Genomic DNA, 22518 nt, shown 5'->3' with positions numbered 1-22518 from the left:
AATTCCATCAGCTTTAACTGCTTATTCATCTTACAGTGCGTTATTAGCAGACGTACTATGGTTTTAACTGTTTTCTTGTCTTTGCTTATTAAGTCTACCGTAATTTTTGGCAAATATTCTGTAATGAACTGTTTCGTCTGTCTTTGTCCTGGTGAACTCCTCCACCATTCCAAAGACTTTCGAGCTATCCACTGTCTTGTAGTCGTTTTTGTTACTGCCTTTCCAACGCTGCAGAAGGGTTCCGGTCCAACGAATGGCATTGCTGAGCCTTGTTTGGCCATTTCATCTACTTTTTTATCGCCCTTTAGACTCTCGTACCCCGGTACCAAGGCTACCGTAACCTTTCTACGGTCTCCTAGTTTATTTAGGGCACCAACACTGCCTGGTTATCTGTGAAGATGGCAATTAAACGGTACATTCCTTTCTGCCTTTCTATTTCTTCTATGCAGTGATAAATTGCCATTATTTCTGCCTGAAAAATTGTGACATCCTTAGACAGACCTACCGGGAAATATTTCCTTGCTTTGTCCCTATTCCCCAGCTTTTGTGTATTACTTAGCAGCCTTGCTGCTCCCACTTGCTGTATCTTTGCTCTCATGCTCCCACCATGTCACAGACCCATAGGCCATAGGTGATCATTGGTCTAATAACCCTTGTGAATAACCATAGGGTCATTTTGAGGTTGATTCTCCAATTCTTACTTAACAAAGAGTAACAGTTTATCCGGGAGTAGTTGTGTCAAAAATCCTATTCCTATTGACATATGACACTGGGAGGGCTAAGGACTGCAGCACAAAAAATTTGACTTCACATGATAATTTCAAAATATCCCATATTGTTTTACATGAGTGTATATACATAATTAAATTTAATAAACAAAAATAGCAGAAAATAACTAACACCTACCTCTTTTCTCAGCTTCTTCTACATTCGAATAAACAAAGATGTTTGAATCGGACATTTCTCCGTCTGAAACAACAAAAAATCAATAAATCACTAGACATTATATTAACTAGCAAAGGCGTTTTATAAATACCAGTTATCAGTAAACGGATTCTTCTCCAGTCTTCTTAATAGAGAAATGGATGATCTTTTTATTTCCCTGTTTCTAACCCTGTGTCAGTCTGGGTCAGCTGTGGGAGTCAGTCCAAGCAACGACGGAGCAAAGTCGTGACTGGAAGCAGACATTGCTCGAACGTCTTCTTTTTCAAATAATTTGGCATATTGCTGTTGAAGATGTCTGATAGAGCTCCATATGCGGCTCCTAAGGTGATCCATCTTTGTAATTCGGCAGTTTGATATTGTCCCTGGCAATTTGGATTTCATGCCCTAAGTATTTATATTTATGAACTAATACCAAGTAAAGTCGTGACTGGAAGCAGACATTGCTCAGACGTCTTCTTTTTCAAATAATTTGGCATATTGCTGTTGAAGATGTCTGATAGAGCTCCATATGCGGCTCCTAAGGTGAGCCATCTTTGTAATTCGGCAGTTTGATATTGTCCCTGGCAATTTGGATTTCATGCCCTATAGCCCAGTAAATGAACGGGAAATACGGCGATACCGTGTAATTTTCAGGGGCAACTCCGAATTGCATGAAAATTTGGATTTAGGTTCTACTCACCCTCCACTTCAAAGTTGAAATTGTGCCGTTGGTTGCTTTTACTTGGGGGGTGACAGTCACCCCTTCTCGGGGGTGAAAAAACATACATTCAAGATAAGACAGGAAATGGATAAATTGACTGATTTTAAGCAACTTTTGTTCTATAAAGTTTTTTGTGTATGCCAATACTTTTCGAGTTATTTGCGATTAAAAATGTTTATTTTTCGACAAAAAAACTACGTTTTTGCACGATTGATCATTTTTGACTGTTTACCGTGACAGATTTTACGTCAGTAGGTGACATTTACTAGCAACTCGACGGTAAGTAATCCAACTCGACGGTAAGTACTCCAACTCGACGGTAAGTAATTCACTTACCGTCGAGTTAAAAAATCTCTTAATTTTAATTTATTTTTTGAAAGAATAAAGAAAACTAACGAATTATTTATTAATATTGAAACTTATGGTACAATTTGTCCATTTTTCTCTTCAAACACGCGATCAAAGTTGAAAACTTGGAAATATCAATGCCGTCATAAAGAAAAACGGTGGAATATTCTGCCGAGAGGCTCCCAGGAGCTTTCAACTGCATATGTCTTTGAACGAAATATGCCAATAGAGTATTTTCTTCGATTCTTAAATTCTTGTCTTCGCACCATTTTTTAAAACTGGTAGGTATTTTGATAACGGATTTTGGATTTTTCGGGAATAATTGCGGAACACCCTTCTTCCCAAGCCCGTTCAATTCCTTCAAATTCACTTTCGCTCATATTTTAATTTATAATAATCAAAATTGTACTTAAAATTATTGACAACTAAATAAAAACTCAATTCTCCATTGTTGTTATGCACCCTAGTAACTACCTAACAACCAAAGTATCTATCTTGATAAAATTAATGAAACTAGTCAATATGACGAAAATGATTAATTTTATAATTTATAATGGTATCAATCGTGCAAAAAACGTTATAAGCATGTCGAACTTAAGGGTAACCCATCTCAGACAATAATTGGAGGAGGAGCGGAGCGACGACAAACAATTGTCTTCGATCGGTATAAAACCCTTACCGTTCTCCATACTTAATATACTATTTCGGACGGTTTTTCGCAAATAACTCAAAAAGTAAATATTTGATCGAAAAAAATATCCTTGGCAAAAGCGTAGATTATAAAAAACCGAAAAAAAAATGTGTATCATCATCATAAAGTCTATCCATCGAACAAAAACAAAGGTGTAGCTCATGAAAAATACGTTCTTATGCGTCTAATTCCAAATCGAATATTTCAAGGTGAAATCACCGAAAAATTAAGCACTTTTCTGGAAAAACCGATTTAAACTTTATATAGTGTTTATAAAAAGCTTTATTTTAATTGTATATAAAAGTTGCTAGCATTAAAAATAAGCGAGCTACGCTCAAAATAAAGTTGGCTCTCTTTTTTTTGGTAAAAAAATCATGAAAATCTCCTCGTGTTTAGCTCCCCAAATAAAATTAATCGCTACCGCTGTACAAACAGTTTACTTACTTATATGATCTGTCAGTCTCACCGGTTTAAAGTGCTTATTTTTGAAAGGGTTATAGTTAAAAAATCTTGAACGGGTCACTAATCACGAGTGTATGCAAATTTTGAACAGCCATATCTTAACCAATTTTTGTCTTGCGGAAAAACAAAATGAAACTAGCATATTTATAATAGCAAAAACTACATTTTTTACTTTTTAAGATTTTTTTTATCACTAATACTTTTTTACTTTTTAAGTTATTTTGAAAAAAGGAAATTTTTCAAAAATTTGTAGAAAATTTTTTTACTATAAAACCAAATTTTTTCAAAAATAAGCACTTCAAACCAATCAAACTTACAGATCATATAAACAATATACATACCATTAAAATAAACGGTAAAGAGGTAACGATTAATTTTATATAGAGGGAGGTTATATTTAAATAGAGGGAGGTTTTCACAATTTTTTTTACCAAAAAAGGGGCCAACTTTTTCTTTCAGTGTAACTCGTTCATTTTTGGTGTTAGAAACTTTTGTAAAAAACAAATATAAATTTTTTAGATACTTTAAAAATGTTAATAGGCTTTTCCCGAAAAATTTTTCCCGAAAAGTGCTTAATTTTTCGGTGATTTTGCGTTGACTTATTCGATTTGGAATTAGACGAATAAGAACGGATTTTTCATGAGCTACAACTTTGCTTTTTCTCAATTTATATACTTTACTGATACGACATTTTTTTAATTGTTTTATAAGCTACACTTTTGCTAAGAATTTTTTTTCGATAAACTATTTACTTTTTGAGTTATTGGCGAAAAACGGTCTGAAAACGTAGTTTTTTGTCGAAAAATCAAGACAACTCGAAAAGTATTGACTTCGTAAAAAACTTTATAGAACTAAAGTTGCTTATAATCGGTCAATTTATCCATTTCCAGGCTTATTTTAAACACGCGTTTTTCACCCCCCGAGAAGGGGTGACTGCCACCCCCCAAGTAAAAGCCACCAACAACGGCACAAATTCAACTTTGAAGTCGAGGGTAAGTAGAACCTAAATCCAAATTTTCATGCAATTCGGAGTTGCCCCTGAAAATTACACTCCAAAACGGTCATTTATTGGGCTACTAATGCCCGGTTGCACCAACAGATCTTAAGCTTAAGTCGAGAATATTATAAGAATAATTAATATAATATAATTTTAATATATTACAATAATAATACCATAATATAATAATAGATATAATTGATAATAAGGTAAGAATCTAAAATTATGGTGCAACGTAACTGATACTCAAGGAGGCCCTATCTACAGCGTGTCTAGTTAAGTTGGAAACATATGGGAAACTTTTTTGTTATTCATTTTACGAAAAAAAGTTATTCTTTATAAAAAGTTCTGCATGCTCTAAAACCTTAGATTCAATCATCAGATATCAAATTTTGTCAATATTATACGAGGTATGTCAAAAAAGAATGTGTGTGTACTTTGTACGCACGTAAGAAGTTATACTTCTATTATATGATTATATGATTATAAACGAAATTAATATACTTTTTATTTATATTTTATTTAAATATTAAATTAATTTATACTTACTACTTCTCAAACATTTTTATTAAAACAGTGCCAAAAATTAAAATAATAAAAAAATAAAACACACACAAACTTATTAAAAATGCCACAAATGATTTCTGAACATTAATTGTCGGAAATTTTTTTAACTAAATACGTATTTTCTGAAAATAAAATTATATAATAAATATACTTACAATCATAAAATGTATAAAAAAAAATAAAAAAATAAAAGTTCCTATTGGGATTCGAACCAACTTACCACGCGGCTGGTATTTGCGTTGTATTGGGATTCACTCGCATTAAAACTTCGCCACAGAGACAGCTTGTCATTATGTGCGAAGATCGTCTAACTAAACAGATTAACCTTTTGATATTTTTAACTTATGTAAATCAAATTATTTTGATTTTGAATTGAAATGATTTAGAATTGAAAAAATACAACAAAACATATAGTAAGAATATATTAGGTGAATATTGATAGAAATTTTGATGATAATCAAATTATGTAAATAAAAGTATTACATACTACTTATGTATTTTGGTAGGTTCAAGGTAGGTATCGGAGCCCGTATAACGACTAATAAATTTCGCAATCACTTGCGTCGTGCAAAGTGGCTATGTTCAAATATCATAACAAAATTTGATCAACTATTTATAAAACACTTACCAGTGAAAGATTATTTAGCTTTGAATAAGCGAGATCTGCGGCACTCATTAGTCACAGTTTGATGAGCTTTCACATTGGCATGCAACAATCATCTCTTCTATGTAAATAAGTCCAAAAATATAATATGAAAACTATTTAAAAGGGCATTAACTAACTTTTTGTTTGTTGTTTCTCTTCCTACAAATTTTAAAACGCAACAAGCATACATTATAACCAAACCACAGTCCCACAGCTGCCATATTGGATAATTTTTGTCATGTCATTTGAACATCCAATCAGAACAAAGTTATAATGCGCATGCGCCCGGTCGCTAGGTTTTCCATATATAAAATTTCACCGTCATTACGCCCGTAAAGAAGTATAACTTCAAAAAATATGAACTTCGTTCAAGAGTAAAGTACCTTTATTTCTTTCAATATCGAAAATTCTTATTATGAAAAGTTGTTTGGAAATAAAAACTGAGATCAAATATACAATTACATGCTTCTAATTGGAAAAAAATATTTTCCAAATTTTTCTCAAATTTATTGATACTAACTTCGTTTTTATTTATTACACATACGATAACTTTTTATTATTACTTTTACGAAAAAAATGTATTCTTTATAAAAAGCTCTGTATGTCCTAATACTGAAAATACAACCATCAAATATCACATTTTATTAATTTTATACGAGGTATATAAAAAAATATGAATATCACTCAAGAGTAAAGTACATTTATTTTTCACAATATTGAAAACGGTTATTAAAGAAGTTGTTTAGAATTAAAAACTATGTTTCAATATGCAATTACATCCTTCTAATTGAAATATTGTGAAATATAAAGGTACTATAATCTTGAGCTAATTTCATATTTTTTGACACACCTCGTATAAAATTAATAAAAGTTGATATATCATGGTTGTGTCTTAGATTTTAGACCATGCAAAGCTTTTAATGAAGAATAACTTTTTTTCGTAAAATGAATAATAAACTAGTTATCACATTTGTAATAATTAAAAACGATGTTGGGTAGATATCCATAAATTTGAGAAAAATTTTTATTTTTTTTTTTCAATTAGAAGCATGTAATTGCATATTTGATCTTAGTTTTTAATTCCAAACAACTTTTTATCATAAGAATTTTCGATATTGTAAATAAAGGTACTTTACCCTTGACCGAAATTCATATTTTGTGACATACCTCGTATAATATTGAGAAAATTTTATATCTGATGATTGAATCTTAGGTTTTAAGGCATGCAGAACTTTTTATAATGAATAACTTTTTTTCGTAAAATTAATAATGAAAAAGTTTCCCATATGTTTCCAACTTGAGTAGACACGCTGTATAAGTAGAGCTTAGCTAAGCTGGAGCTTAAGATCTGTTGGTGCAACCAGGCATAAGTATTTATATTTATGAACTAAATCTACTTTTTTATTTTCGTTGCAGGCTACTTTTGGATTTTCGCTTGGTACCAGATTTGTCATGTATTGTGTTACAGGCTCTTGTTAAGTTATCTATTATCAGAACTATGTCGTCTGCAAATCGTAGGCATTGGCGTAGGGCATACCCCATAGACATTGATTCCTTTGGCGTCTCACTCCAATTGTTTGAAAATGTTGAAAGAATGTTAGCACCAAGCAAAGCTTTGCACAAATCTTCATTAAATTGTGAACGCTTTGGTACTGATAAAAGAGATGTAGGAAAAAAGTAAACAAATATGCTTTATTGTTTTAATTGTTGCCAAATAGGTAAATTACTCTAAACATTAATGCAGTTACTTTTTCTACAAAAAAATTGTGGTTTAGTCTTGACTAAGAGTTTGTATTATTTATAATAGACTAAGAAATTAGTCCCCATATCTCTTTCGTTAATCTTATTCATCCGTTCAAAAATATGTTTTTTAGAAAAAAATTTCCAGCTGATACCGACGTAGAAAAATTGTTTACTTGAAGATAGTCCAAAATTATTTTCAAATGATATAATCATTCGTTCAGTTGTATTTAAGAGATTATTTAAGATAACCAGAAACTGTTTTGGAATTTGCGGATCACCAATATTTATAACTGAAATTAGAAAGAAAATGGATTTGACGCAATATGTGCGGATAAACCGACAGATGAGACAAATTATGCAACCTAAAAATAATAGGAAAATATCAATTTATTTAAAAAATAAAAATGAAGCAATTGAGAAGAAATATCAATCAATATACAAGACTAATGGATTGGGCAAATTTTGTTAAACGGTTATGAACTAGCCATAACGTTTAGTATAGAACAGAGCATAGATAACATTTTTATATATCTTCTTTATAAGCAATTCTGTTTGTTCATGGGCTGATTGACACCTTTATGGAAGGTTGTCACTCCATCTTTTGCGCGGTTCTTCGATACTACTTCTTCCATCGATTGGATTTACCTTTTACTATTTTGACTACAGGGGTCTCTCCCATTCTGCTTATGTGCTTATTACATTTTTTTTTCTATTTAGTGTCCACTCGTTTATACGGTGTACGATCCATTTCCTTCTGATGACTTCTCTTTCGATCTCTCGACATATTTACTGTCTCAGTATTCTCATCCCTATCATTTCCAGTACCCAGTTTTCGTGTTGTAACTGTGTTCGGTCTTGTTTCTGATGCATACGTCTTCATATTACACTGTCTTTATAAATTCTTGGCTTCATCTCAGTGTTAGTAAGTCGGTTTTGCCATGGTGAAGGAACTCGCAGACAACTCCCAATAAGTCGGCCTAAAAATGATTATGACAAAAACAATGACAAAAGACGACCTCAGACGTATAACTATAAACGGCAATAGAATAGAACAAGTCCAAGAATATCTATCTAGGGCTAGACCAAATTCGGAAACTTGACAAAGATAACCAAGTAAGGAATTCGCTACAAGAGTAAGACTGGCATGGGCAGGACTCGGAAAACTCAGTTGGATACTAGAACCCCAAAATACCTAATTACTTGAGAAGCCAAGTGTTCAACCAGTGCATCTTAAAAACAATAGCTGGAACTAACTAGAAGTATGTTGCTTAGGATAGAGATCTTCTTCTTTTTCTTCTTCTTTCTTGTATGTAGGCTTTAAAGCCTGTTTCTTCTTCAATATTAGCCTCCTAAATTGTTTAAATTATCGCACCATCTTTTTCTTGGTCTGCCAATACTTCTCCGTCCATTTGGTGACTTATCTCGTGCTATTCGTAATATCCTATCCTCTGCCATTCTACCAATGTGTTCGTTCCACTCCTGTTTCCGTTTTGTCACCCATCCATTTATGTCTTCTACATTACATGATCTTCTTATGTTTTCGCTTCTCTCCCTATCCAACAGACTTTTCCCTGATATTCGTCGAAGTATTTTCATCTCTGTTGTTTCTAGTAGTCGCCTCGTTTTAGATGTGTCAGGTCTTGTCTCCGCTGTGTGTGTCAATATAGGTCTAATTGCTGCTTTATAGACTCTTGCTTTTGTGTCTTAAGTGCTTGTTCTTCCAGATTGTGCCATTAAGAGATCCCGCCGCTTTACTTGCTTTTAAGCTTTGTTGTCGTACTTCCTCTTCAACATCTCCGTAACTGGTTATGTAATATATTCCCAGATACCTACACTTTGCTTCCTGCTTTATTATTTTCCCATCAAATTCGATTTTACATCGTAGTGGGTATTTAGATGTTGTCATACATTTGGTTTTTTCCGCTGATATTATCATATTGTATTTCTTGGTTGTTGTATTGAAGATGTGTGTTAGGATAGAGATCAATGAAAGGAACTGGGAGAGGCCTATGCCCACAAGGGAACGATAGAATGCTAAGAAGAAGCTATGCCCCAGAGAGCTGGTGAACTATGGGGATTATAGCCTTTACACGATATAGAATTTAACACTCAACGTTACTAATAGTGCTAAATATTTAATTTTTTTTTATAAATGGTTGCCACCAGTTGCTATAAGATTGACAGTCAACTTATTTTTTGTTTTTGTTCCTGGTGCAACGGTACTGCTAAAAATGTTCAAAGGGACCTCGTCGATTTTAATCTAATCATAAGTGTAGAACAATATCAATTAGATCATTGTAAAATAAACTAAAAACTCAAAGATAACCACTAATACCATTTCATTGACTAGAGATCAGTGACGTAAATACGTTTTATGGGTTTTTAATAGGTTGGGTTTAAGCGATGTCCTAGGTTGATTGATATACATTATAAATTAGGATTTGGAACATGACATTGTTTTTCACATTAAACTATTTTGTATAACAATGATTTTTTTAAATTTGTTAAGTGCATATTAATTATGTTCAAATTTATGTTTACGCATTGGAATTTTTTAACGACTACAGAAATAGGCTAATACAGAGACAGGGAATTAGTTATAGAATCAATAAAAACAATGTAATTGGAAATATGAATTATTTGACAAAAAAAGAAGAAAAAAAAGTAGACTTCTTTGGTTGCCTGTTAATGTTCATGAAGCATTACTTCGACTTTGTGTAAATCGTCGACAATGAGGACAACATCATTGGTAAATTTAAATTTAAATTTAAGTTTGTTAAACATTTTCCGTCCATATTTATCCCGGTCTTATACTAATTGAGTTTTTTGAAAGTATACTCCAGAACGGTTGTGAAAAACTTGGATGATTATGGTGTTTCCTCGTCTAACATTTATCTCCAAGGCTCACTGGCTCAACTCCATCTTTGTCGCAATACCCAAAAAAACACAATACTATAAAATGCTCAGAATATCGATTAATTAGCCTAGACTCAAATACGAAGATCTCGATCATACCAAACCGAATTTTTTTTTAAATGCTATAGGAACCAGGGAAGCACTTCATCTCATCTCAGTTTCTCGCACTTCAATCATCTCAGTTTAGAAGAATGACAAAGACAAAGAATGGTTAAATGCTATGTTTGGTCTGAACTTTGGTATGGTGCAGGAGTGTGGATACTAAAAGTATCAAGAATGAACCGAATTGAAGCATTGGAAATGTGCATTTATAGACGGATGCTGAAAATACCTTGGACAGCAAGAAAAACTAATGAGAAAGCATTAAGCAGGGTAAGCAAAGATAGAGAACTACTATGGACTATGGACTATTAAAGACCGGAAAATGTCTTATGCGGGACATATAGAATACTAGAACTGATCCTTAAAGGCAAAATAAAAAGTCGTAGAAGTGTAGGAAGAAAACCAGTTACTTGGTTAAAAAACATTCGTGAATGAACTTATAATATTATATCAAAGGGAGGACAATCAGTGGCGGCTCGTCAGGGTCGGCAGTGCCGACCCACACATTTATGGACACATAGATTTTTTTAAATATTTAATTTAATCAGAGTTGATGATATTCGTTTCTGTGAAATAAAAAAATATCTGTGAGATAATACAGACTAAATTTTATTCATTGTTTTTAAAATAATTCGATTGATTTAATACGTCAAGTGATCCATGTGCGCTGTTCGTTAGAGACTTTTCAACTTAATGATCCTAGCTAGATCCTATAGCCATGCACCCGATTGCTATAGGCCCGCTTCGGCAAGCCGTCCGCAGATTGACGATTTGCTTGTATTATTTTGTATTTTGACAACGACACCCCACTTGGGCGTCGAAACGTTAATAAATTCATTTTTTTGGTAAAATTGTGGCTTATTTCCCATTGAAAATACTTTATTAAGAAAATTAGAAGACCTAATGCACACTGCATCCGTTAGTGGATTGCAAGAAGAAGTTCAATACTGATACCATCAATTTCTATTTTACATCTATTTGGTTCTTTACTGATTACTATTGTTTTAGTTTTCTGAGATGTGTTTGTTTCTGTTCACTGTGTATTAATCATAGAAAGTGTTCAGTCGCTGTCATAAATTATTATGAAGTAAATTAAAACACTATAGTCCAGGGTAATAAGGTTTTTTCCATGACACTCGAGCAGCCAGGGTACTGAAGCGTTTTTTCGACAGGTAATACCTATGAGAACAAATTGTAACTATTTCCTGCGTAGGATCTGGCGGCCATTTTTATTTATAAACAATTTAATGTCGAAAAACGGCATTCTTTCCATTTTTTTTCAAATCAATAGAAAACAGTGTACCTTGTGGTTACATTAGTACAAAAATCTTCGAGAGCATGGAAAAACCTTTAAAATGACGTATTACAAAGGTTGATACACTTATTTATTGTTAGTATAATTGAGAAAAAGGTCTAAATTTCAAAAAAATTAATTTTGCAATAACTATTGTAAAAATTAGTGTACAACTTTGAATTTTTTGTCAAATGAGGGATCATTAGTGCTTAACACGTGACAAAAATTTCGAAGCGATTTATTTAATTGTTTATACTTTATTCAAATTGTTTATCCCAGAAAGCTTTTTTTTGCAATAACATAAGTCAGAAAAACAGATTGTTAGAACCACTCTGCAGGTGTCAAATATAAGAGCATAAGCTAAACTTTCAAACCTGCATAAAAAATGTTAATAAAGAGTGCATTTATTAGTAATAAATAATTATGCAAAAGTCTCGTCAATTTTTCCTTATAAACAATTTGAATAACTTTCTTGTTATGGCCGGTACAAACATTTTTTTTGCACATTCTAAAAGATGGCATTTTTATACGAACTTAGGAAAAAATAAGTTAGCCTAGGTCAATTAGGGCCAAAGTTAGCAACATTTTTTTTAAAATCCACAGCTAATTTGTTTATAATACATAAGAATCGAAAATAGCGCTCTTCCACTTAAAAGACACGAAGTATTCAGAAAATTTTTTGGATTTATTTGCTCTTTAAGGGAGTCGTCAATAAAGCTTCAAAAATGAAGTACAAACGCGACCCGCTTGCTACCGACGAAATAGAAGCATAAAATCCGTGCGACCTAAAATTGAAATATCAACTTTAAATTCCTACAATTTTTTGTAACTTGGGAACCAACCAATGGATTTTAATGTTTCTTTTTTAATTTGTATGTACTTTTAGCGTACTTTACAAATATGGAGTGTGTTGATTTATAAATTATTTATTAAACAATTTAATTTGTTTAAAAAATTTTTTTTTCAAAAAAATTTTTTTTTCCCTATTTTAGGTGAACAACTACAATGTTATGTATGTAATAATTGATAAGAAATTGTAATAAATATATTATTACTACACTCACCGGCACAAAATTCGGCCACCCAAAATTTTTGATTAAGTTTAATAGTTTATAACTTTATTATTTGTGCTCCGATTTTTAAGATTCTTGTACCAATTTGTAGATACATGTATTGATATCGTTTCGTATTTTTCCGGTAACAAAAAAATTTGCTTGCGTGGCATTATACAGCGGTGAATGGAAGCGTTGTATTTTCTACTAACTTTAAAAAATTCTGTGGAAAAACGGAAAGGCTCATTTTGTGTCATAGTCCTGTCATATTATCCCAGAGACATCACTAAAATTTTGTTTTTTGAATTATTATCCGAATATCTCTTTTCTTGTTAGAGCTGTATCATTTTTTGTAAGTAAAACACTGATTGACGCATAAAATAGAGGTTGGATTGATAAGATTAGAATGGCCCGCATGCAGCCCAGATCTCAATCCTGTTAAGCATTTATGGGATGAATTAAAAAGAGATATTCGCCGTTATCCCAGGCCTACAGAAAATTTGGTACAGTTATGGCCTTGGTAGAGGAATATCGGACTATTCCCCAGGCAATATTAACACACCTTTATTCGATGCCAAACAGATTGCGAAAAGTCGTTGCTGCAAGAGATGGACATACTCACTATTGAATTGTTTCGTTTTGTTGTTAATTTTGTTTTGTTTTTTTTTTATTTTAGTGCGCTTAATATTTTTAATTAAATAAACCTTCAAAGCAGTGTTTTTATTTACAGCTCTTACAAGAAAAGAAATATTCGGATACTTCAAAAATTAAAAAATATATGTTTACATGTACTTTTTACAAAAAAGTAAAAAATGTCTCCTCTTAATAGTAGCTGTTGTACATACTTTCCAAATGAGTTCTTCTCACATGGAATGTTTTTTAATAGAAAATTCGTATAAATAGTTACTCGTTACTCTATAGGTACATTTTAAAAAGTCTTCTTAAATTTGTAATTGAACAAAACTTTATATTTTTTATTCATATAAATATAAAATCTAAGACATAAAAATGATTTGATAAACAATGAATCACAAAATTCAAATTACTGCAACTGTAAGCAAACTTATAGAGTAAAAGTCGCACTTACAGAGAGGGGCTAAATTATGGAATAAATTCATTTTCTCTAAAATCGACGACTTTGAAGAAAAATCCGGAAACAGGTCGATTTTTATTTTTAAATTACAATTTTTTTGGCATATATTTTATACTAGTGTCGTCATCCAGCTGAGCGTGATGACGTAATCGATGATTTTTTAAATGGGAATAGGGGCCATGTGGCACCTCATTTGAAAGGGTGTTCAATTGTCTATTCAGTAATATAAACAATAATATATTTATTTATACAGGGTTACCAAAATAATAATTTTTGAATTAAATCAATTGACGCAAAAACAAGAATGTATGTAATTTATTTAACTCAAAATACATTGTACTGCTGTCAATAAATAAAAAAAAATATTTCACAAATAAACATTTCTTTTCGCTTAAATTAAATCACAAAGAACCTCTTTGCAGTTTTAACATTTAATTTGAACGAAAATCAATGATTATTTGCCAAATAAACATTTTTTTCAATTTTCTGACAGCGATAGAAAGTATTTTGAGATAAATAAACTGTATAGGTACATTCTTCTTTTTTCGTCAATTAATTTAATTCAAAAATTATTTTTTTGGCCACCCTGTATAAATAATGATATTAATGTTTATATTACTGAATAGAGAATTGAACACCCTTTCAAATGGGGTGTCACACGACCCCTATTCCTATTAAAAAAAATTATCGATTACGTCATCACACTGTGGTGGATGACGTCACTAATATGAAATATATGGCAAAACATTGTAATTTACAAATAAAAGTCGACCTGTTTCGGGATTTCTCCACAATCCTCCATTTTAGAGAAAATTAATTTTTTCCATAATTTAGCCCCTCCCTGTATATATTATATATATATATATATATATTATATATATATATATATATATATATATATATATATATAAAATCAAACAGATGAAATAGAGAATGTGGAAAAATCCCCTTACGAACAATTCACACATCCACCATTTCGGGTTGGGAAAAATTTTTTGAATAGAATCAAAGATCCAAACACCAGTTCTTAGAAATGTGTTTCGCCCTCTTCAACCTCTCTGGGCTTATCAATAAAGATGAGAGGTTGAATATCTTTAGACACATTCCAATCAAAAAACAACATTCGAGACCTAGACATAGAAGGTGCGTAAATCTACGGCAAGTCCGACAATGACAGTCTCAAGTTTTAATTCCCTAATTACTTAAAGTAAGTAAAATATATGTTTAAAAACATGAGATGTAGATCCTTGAAACACACTCAGTGATCAAAAGATCCAAGGTTAATGGTTTGACGACCACTCGTACGAAATCAAACAGATGAAATAGAGAATGTGGAAAAATCCCCTTACGAACAATTCACACATCAAAATGGTGGATGTGTGAATTGTTCGTAAGGGGATTTTTCCACATTCTCTATTTCATCTGTTTGATTTCGTACGAGTGGTCGTCAAACCATTAACCTTGGATCTTTTGATCACTGAGTGTGTTTCAAGGATCTACATCTCATGTTTTTAAACATATATTTTACTTACTTTAAGTAATTAGGGAATTAAAACTTGAGACTGTCATTGTCGGACTTGCCGTAGATTTACGCACCTTCTATGTCTAGGTCTCGAATGTTGTTTTTTGATTGGAATGTGTCTAAAGATATTCAACCTCTCATCTTTATTGATAAGCCCAGAGAGGTTGAAGAGGGCGAAACACATTTCTAAGAACTGGTGTTTGGATCTTTGATTCTATTCAAAAAATTTTTCCCAACCCGAAATGGTGGATGTGTGAATTGTTCGTAAGGGGATTTTTCCACATTCTCTATTTCATCTGTTTGATTTCGTACGAGTGGTCGTCAAACCATTAACCTTGGATCTTTTGATCACTGAGTGTGTTTCAAGGATCTACATCTCATGTTATATATATATATATATATATATATATATATATATATATATATATATATATATATATATATATATATATATATGTAACAATTTTTTATCAATTATTATATACATAACATTACTTGGTACCTAAAACACGGTAAAAAAATTAAATAAACTGTTTTTTTTTGTTTAAATAAATTAAATTGGTTATTATAATTTATGAATCAACTGACTCCATACTTATAAAGTACGCTAAAAGTACATACAAATTAAAAAAAAACATTAAAATCCATTGGTTGGTTCCCAAGATACAAAAAACTGTAGGATTTTGAAGTTAATATTTCAATTTTAGGTCGCATGGATTTACATACTTCATTTCTGAAGCTTTATTGACGACTCCCATGAAAAGCAAATAGAGCCAAAATTTCTTTATGAATACTTCGTGTCTTTAAAAGTGAAAAAGCGCTATTTTCGATCCTTATTTATTATAAACAAATTACCTGTAAATTTTTTAAAAAATGTTGCTAACTTTGGCCCTAATTGACCTAGGATAATTATTTTTTTTTAAAGTTTGTGTAAAAATACCATCTTGTATAATATGTAAAAAAATGTTTGTACCGGCCATAACAAAAAAGCTATTCAAATTGTTTATAAGGAAAAATTGACGAGACTTTTGCATAATTATTTATTACTAATAAATGCACTTTTTATTAACTTTTTTAAAACAAGTTTGAAAGTTTAGCTTATGCTCCTTTATTTGACACCTGCAGAATGGTTCTGACATTCTGTTTTTCTGACTTATTTTATTGCAAAAAAAAGCTGTCTGGGATAAACAATTTGAATAAAATATAAACAATTGAATAAATCGGTTCGAAATTTTTGTCACATATTACTCACTACAGAACCCTCATTTGACAAAAATTTCAAAGCTGTACACTAATTTTTACAATAGTTATTGCAAAATTAATTTTTTTGCAATTTAGACCTTTTTTTCAATTATATTAACAATAAATAAGTATATCAATCTGTGTAATACGTCATTTTAAAGCTTTTTCCATGCTCACGAAGATGTTTGTATTAATGTTACCACAAGATACACTGTTTTCCATTGATTTGAGAAAAAATGGAAAAAATGCCGTTTTTCGACATTAAAATGTTTATAAATAAAAATGGCCGCCAGATCCTACGCAGGAAATAGTTACAATTTGCTCTTATAGGTATTACCTGTCGAAATAACGCTTCAGTACCCTGGCTGCTCGAGTGTCACGAACAGGGTATATTTTTGCCTTATTACCCTGGCCTACTACGGATACTGACTGTTGTACTACTATTAAATAACTGGTATCTGGTATTTTTCGCTATGGTTGCGTTGTCCCTTCTCGAAAAATATTCTAAACGAGTATGTTATGTAGTAATGTACTGTACTGCGTTTGGTGATATGTTGTATTATTCTCTTTCGTATTTATCGCTGTTTCGAAATTACTATATCCGGTATGGAGTAACAATAGCGGTCTTTCTCTCTGTATGTGTTTTTGATTGATATAGACAGACAGCGGCGGACTCCCATACTTTTACTAATTTTCTTTTCCCTGATTCTGCCTCGAAATATTCTATTTTTTCACTACATGCATATTTCGGCAATTGATTCATCATAATATTGTAATTTTTAAGCAGTAGCTCAAAAACATGTTGAGCCAGTAGGATTATTTCGGTCAAAATGTACGAACATTTATGTACTTTTAGTTCCATTATTACATGAATATTAATACTCTGGGCTAATTAGCAAAATACAAGGAAAAGTTATTTACCAGCAATTTTATTGCTGGAATCGAATCTTATTATTATGTATTAACTTTCCCCGGAAAAAGCGGGTTTTTCCAACAAAATCTTTAATTTTCAGTAGTAATTGCACAAGAGCTCTAAAATTCTATATTAATTTTAGATTTCGAGTGCAATTTGTTGCGATTATTTCATGAATAAAACTGTTCAAAACCAAAATTTTATTGTAATTTATATATTATGTAAGTACCAATTAGTGAAATTAAACACACAGTTGTTATAAATATGTATTTGACGGTTGAAAGTCATCACTTTTATAATTTTTAAAACATTTGTCATTAATGTCACTGAATGTATTTTTTCGTAGCAACGAAGGGCATCTGACGTAATATGCTTAACGACGGGAGATTATCAAAAATTATCACCTTAATTTGCATGTCTGTAGCTTTCTATTGGTCAGAATCTCCTATGAATGAAATAATCAACTAAACTTTTAGATAAGTAGTTGTTAATCAATAATTAAATAACTTGGTAACGTAAAAGCCCTTTCCGTATATATTATAATTCCAGAAGTCTATGGAAATTGAATGAACAGTTTAGCAACAATTAAAATGTTAATTAAAAATTTACAGTCGCTATAATAACGACAATAATTATGATGCATAAGAATAGCTATGATTTTTTCATAAAAAGACACTATACCTATCTAATGTACTTTACAGAATTGAAATTTTTTTGAATATTTTAAAATTATAAACAATTTTTTGGTTTATAAACAAATAGAATATCTCGGCTAGAAATGGAGTTTTTGTTCCCTAATAACTCGAGTAGAGCCATCGAACTAACGCATTATTAAATGTCAAACTTGCTTTTGTTTTGTTATAATAGATTAATTTATTTATAAGAACAGAAAATTACATATTTTTTCCAGTTGTAGGCTTTTTTTTAGATAAACTTACTACAAGTGTACCTTTTAAAGTTAAAAACGTAAATATTCTCATTTGAAAGCTGTATAATTATTTAAACAATTTTTATTTAAACAAATTAAAATATTGTGTTATAATAAATAAATAAATTTATTATAACAAAACAAAAGCAAGTTTGACATTTAATAATGCGTTAGTTCGATGGCTCTACTCGAGTTACTTGGGAGCAAAAAAAGAATGAAGGAAATTGCTCCATGGGAAGCCGAGAAAATGCATTTTTTTAACGTATACCGATATTGAACTTTGAGGGTTACATTTTCTCTAACCTAATTTTTGATTGGAATTTTGCTATTTTTGGCAATTTTCACACGTATTATCGATAGTTTTTATTATAATAATATATGTTATGAGGATTTTAAACATATGAAAATTGGTGTGGAGAAAGAGGACAAAAATAAAAAGGTGATGGTTTAAAAATTATGATCCTATTGTTTATATCTTTGCTGTAAATTTCGGTCAACTTTGACCGGTTGTATCTCAGGAACCACTCTTCATAATTAAACGTTTTTTCTTTTAAAAGAAGCGTCCTGCCGCTGTCTTTCGAATACAGTTTTCACAATTTAATTTAGTGTAATATTTCCCGAGATATTCTATTTGTTTATAAGCCAAAAAATTGTTTATAATTTTAAAATATTCCTGAGGCCGCTTAAATAGTCCAATTTCAATTCTGTAAAGTACATTAGATAGGTATAGGTCTTTTTATGAAAAAATCATAGTTATTCTTATGCATCATAATTATTGTCGTTATTATAGCGACCGTAGATTTTTAATTATCATTTCAATTGTTGCTAAACTGTTCATTCAATTTCCAGCGGCTTCTGGAATTATAATATATACGGAAAGGGCTTTTACGTTACCAAGTTATTTAATTATTGATTAACAACTACTTATCTAAAGGTTTAGTTGAAAATTAAAGATTTTGTTGGAAAAACCCGCTTTTTCCGGGAAAAGTTTTCGTCGAAGTAAATCGGAAAAAACACGTCTCTATGCAGAATTTAATTGCGGTGAATTTTTATTAGGGTGTTTTTGGTCTAAAGTTAAAATCTTTGGAGTTATAGGGCAAACATTGAAAAAAACACGATTTTCGGGCGCCATTTTGTTTATAAAAAAAGTAGCACACTATCTGCGGACATTGCATATCTATATTATTAATATATACAATCATAAGATTCGATTCCAGCAATAAAATTTCTGGTAAATAACTTTTCCCAAAAATGGCCTATTCTCCGATAATCAGCCCAGACTATAAATATAATAAAAATCTACGGGGACCAATTGAATGCTAGGTAATAATCGAATAAAACGGTATGGCATTTATTTTAGGAATCAGCCTAGTATAATTGCGGTTAAGAACTTGTGTACTGTCATTATTCACCTAATCGCGTCCACTGCTGGACATAAGTCCAGCATAAAATAACGGAAAAAACGGAAAACATAATACGTTGTGGAACAAAAGAGAAAAAACTAGTAGAGATGGGAAATTATCAATAGAAACCTACACATTTACATTATATTGATAGTTTCCCATCTTTAGACGTATCGGAGTTATAGTAATTTCATATCTTTTTATTTCACAACGAATTATGTTTTCCGTATTTTGCGTTATTTTGCCGGTTATTATAGCGCACTTATCACTGTATATTCTTGATTAGGTTTATGCAAAGATCCAGCGGACGAACTATAGACAAAGACAACAGGACCCTTTCTTTCAACCCTTAAGTCACGTATACCAGCATCGCTTCCGGAACAGCCATTTGTTTCGAGGAATATCTAGGTAGAAGGTGTGAATTAACAACCCCAATAAAAATTAAAAACGAAACGGTGTAGCCGATGTCTGGGAAACATCTGTTAGCCGACTGGAGGAATTTGTAGATCTACAATTAAGCCGAAACATAGGGGCCCGTGAAAGATGCGGATTATAGCTTCTTTATTGCCTAGAAAGAAAAGAAAGATGACGATAAGGTGGAGTAATTAATGTAAAGCCGCTAATGCATTTACTATGTGAGAGACAGAATGGACGATTCGCTAGATTATGGCTTTAAAAATTTAAGTTTCTTTAAATTTTAAACGAATTAACGGTATTTAACGAACGGACATCAGTTAAAAAATAATTACTTGGTTTTTGCAGATTTTTTTATTTAATTTTAATTTTAGATATATGTATTCGTAAGTACAATGAACAGAATCCAGCAGACCAGTCATTTAAACGGTAAATTTTTTGTACAGGGTGAGTCATGAGGAACTGTACATACTCCTACCTCGTATAGAAGCTCCTATGGGGAATAACAAATGACCATTAAAAAGTGTCTGCTCCCATTGTTTAATAATATACAGGGCGAGTTTCGCATTTTGACATAAATTTGTATTCGTCATAATTTTTGAACGGTCAGATCGATGTGTCTCTTATTTTGGCCAATCGTTACACTATTACCACCTAATCAACTGATTTATTCAAACTAGAAAAAAATCAGGTCCGGCTTTAAAAAAATTAGTTCGTTTGCGTCTTAGAAAAAATTTCACCCTGTATACGCTTTTTGAAAACTCTAATATAAATTTTACAAATTAGACAAATAGGCAATTAAAATGGCATAGTTATTTTTTTCCGCACACGATTCCTTAATTTTTTATAAAAAAATCAAATTTGACTATGAATTAAAAGTTTGGTAAAGTGAACCATAGATTTAAAAAAAATAACTTTTATTACAAAAATTAATTTTTTTGAACAAATATTTAATTTATGTTACCATCCAATCAACTGATTTATTCAAACTAGAAAAAAATCAGGCCCGGATTTAAAAAATTAGTTCGTTTTGGTCTTAGAAAAAATTTCACCCTGTATACGCTTTTTGAAAACTCTAATATGAATTTTACAAATTAGACAAATAGGCAATTAAAATGGCATATTTATTTTTTTTCGCACACGATTACTTAATTTTTTATTAAAAAAACAAATTTGTCAAAATCGGAATTTTAACCTAAAAATGAAAAAAAAAATGAAATCACGGTTTAACTCGCTACAACTCTGTTCCATTTTAATATTTTTTTTTCTGAAATTTTTACTGCACATATCTCTTACCATTGTGAAGACTATGAAAATTGTTGTAGACTTTCAGTCTTCTTCTCGTAAAAGTTATGAATTTTAAAAAATAAAAGGTGCAAATTCGTGAATTGCAAAGTTAAATCGCAAAAATTAAGTGAAAAAATTTAAAATTTATCTATTTGATCACGTCTATGAATGTTAAACTATAAAGTCCAAAAGAAGTGTTATTGGGAGTTTTAGATCTAGACGTGTCATAGAAAAAAAAAATGTTAAAACTTTTAATTTTAAGAAAAACGTTGTTTTTGTAAATTAATTTTTGTAAAAAAAGTTATATTTTTTAAATCTATGCAAAAACTTTGCCAACTTTTTATGCATAGTCAAATTTGATTTTTTAATAAAAAATTAAGTAATCGTGTGGGGAAAAAAGTATGCCATTTTAATTGTCTATTTGTCTTATTTGTAAAATTCATATTAGAGTTTCTAAAAAACGTATACAGAGTGAAATTTTTTCTAAGACCCAAACGAACTATTTTTTAACCCCGGGCCTGATTTTTTTCAAGTCTGAATAAACCAGTTGATTGGGTGGTAACATAAATTAAATATTTGTTAAAAAAAAATCATTTTTGTAATAAAAGTAAGTTTTTTTAAATCTATGGTTCACTTTACCAAACTTTTAATTATTCATAGTCAAATTTGATTTTTTTAATAAAAAATTAAGTAATCGTGTGGGGAAAAAATAAATATGCCATTTTAATTTCCTATTTGTCTAATTTGTAAAATTCGTATTAGAGTTTTCAAAAAGCTTATACAGGGTGAATTTTTTTCTAAGACCAAAACGAATTTATTTTTTAAATCCGGGCCTGATTTTTTTCTAGTTTGAATAAATCAGTTGATTGGGTGGTAACATAAATTAAATATTTGTTCAAAAAAATTAATTTTGGTAATAAAAGTTAATTTTGTTAAATCTATGGTTCACTTTACCAAACTTTTAATTCATAGTCCCAAACGAACTAATTTTTTTAAAGCCGGACCTGATTTTTTTTCAGTTTGAATAAATCAGTTGATTAGGTGGTAATAGTGTAACGATTGACCAAAATAAGAGACACATCGATCTGACTGTTCAAAAATTATGACGAATACAAATTTCTGTCAAAATGCGAAACTCGCCCTGTATATTATTAAACAATGGGAGCAGACACTTTTTAATGGTCATTTGTTATTCCTCATAGGGGCCTCCATCCAAGGTAGGAGTATGTACAGTTCCTCATGACTCACCCTGT

General features: G+C 30.9%; 1 protein-coding gene across 1 annotated transcript in view; it reads right to left on the bottom strand.

Moving 5' to 3' along the window:
• Positions 1–22518, bottom strand: part of LOC114329400 (protein sprouty) — a 467319-nt gene that overhangs the window by 146957 nt on the left and 297844 nt on the right. The window contains exon 4 of the mRNA XM_050642211.1: positions 907–969. The gene's annotated coding sequence lies outside the window, so the exon portion shown is untranslated. The remainder of the gene's footprint in view (positions 1–906; positions 970–22518) is intronic.

This window comes from Diabrotica virgifera, chromosome 1 (assembly GCF_917563875.1).
Source record: "Diabrotica virgifera virgifera chromosome 1, PGI_DIABVI_V3a".
Lineage (NCBI taxonomy): Eukaryota > Metazoa > Arthropoda > Insecta > Coleoptera > Chrysomelidae > Diabrotica > Diabrotica virgifera.
Note: the sequence above shows the minus strand (reverse complement) of the source record. Positions and strands in the feature narration are given on the sequence as shown.